This window comes from Belonocnema kinseyi, chromosome 6 (assembly GCF_010883055.1).
Source record: "Belonocnema kinseyi isolate 2016_QV_RU_SX_M_011 chromosome 6, B_treatae_v1, whole genome shotgun sequence".
Taxonomy (NCBI): domain Eukaryota; kingdom Metazoa; phylum Arthropoda; class Insecta; order Hymenoptera; family Cynipidae; genus Belonocnema; species Belonocnema kinseyi.
Window position 1 is genome coordinate 79,835,996 of NC_046662.1, and position 1,343 is coordinate 79,837,338.

At 32.4% G+C, this 1,343-nt stretch overlaps 1 protein-coding gene across 1 annotated transcript in view; it reads right to left on the reverse strand.

The window, feature by feature from the left end:
• Positions 1 to 1,343, reverse strand: part of LOC117175467 (endoglucanase Z-like) — a 4,284-nt gene that overhangs the window by 773 nt on the left and 2,168 nt on the right. The gene's annotated exons all lie outside the window — the stretch shown is intronic.

Below are 1,343 nucleotides of genomic sequence, written 5' to 3' on the forward strand. Positions count from 1 at the left end.
GGGAGCTCTTCTTAATATTTTGACACCAAAATCATGTCGATACACCTTACCGACTGCGAGTAAAGCCACCCACGCTTTAACTTGACAGACTGTAAAAGTTAAGTAGACTAAGATGCCTTTGCGTTCCCATGCTCTCTTTCTCTCTCTCGCTTGCACTCTCGCTGTCGTTCGTTCGCTCAATCGTTTGCTAATAAGTCCTAAATTGCGGTATCACAGAAAATAGAGATAAAGAACTAGATATAATACCTTATGTAAATAGTTGTAGATAATTGTATATAAAGAAAGGATAAGATTGTAAAAAAATATATGTATAAGCGGAAAGATTGTAAGGAATGGAAGGCATATAAACTTTTAGGGAACACATTATGAATAAAGAACTAAAATTGTAAATTCAAATAATATTTACATTTTTATTGCAAAACGTAAACAAGAAACTATTTCCGATTGATTTTTCTCGAGTTTATATTTTTTCCGAATGTTATGAATAATCGGCTAGTGTATAGTTTCTGAAATTGAACTCTATATCTAATTTATTTTAAGACATTTTCGTATAGAAACGCAGGTCTTTATCGATTTTTTCAAATTTTATCAGCCACCATCGGGTCTTTTTAAAATTTCCACTGTCGGTAACTATTACCTAGTTTCTTCCAAAAACTTACTTATCTTACCGTATTAAAGAAATCTTAAATTGTAAATGTTTTTGAATTGTTGACTGCCACTGATTACGTTATATTTTCAGAAATGAAGCTTTTTTATCTTGCCAAATTTTAAAGGCTTCCGTTAGAAAATAGTCAAATTCATCACTGTAAAAGGTGGAGATCTATTTTTCTACGATATTATTGCTTACGTGTCCTATTTTAGAATAGGATGGCTTCATGCTGATAGTTTTAATGTAAATCAAACAATTTTAGGTTCCTACCAGAGGTCCTATATTAGTACAAGTTAAAACTATTTTTTCTGCGTATTATTGTAATACCTAAAACATTGAACTTGGCATGAAGTACAATACATTTGGCAGTCCTGCACTCGTGCATAATTTAGAACCTTATTTATTGAACCTCCATTTAGAAAATTCAGAAAAATTTGGGTTTTAACTTAACTCTAATTTTTTTGCTTCATCTGCAGGTTGCGACCGTCGCATCGTTGAACGAAAGATTTTCTCAAAAACCGAGAATTTCAAATACAAAAATCATATAATTAAGGCACTCCCTACTGAGCAGGCTATCTCTTTCTCTACTTGTCGTTCAGTCGTAACATCATAAATTGTCGTCAAAATCGATATAAGACCCCATATGGGTTACCATAGTTTACAATGCAGGCACTTTTAATAATAAACTTCCTCG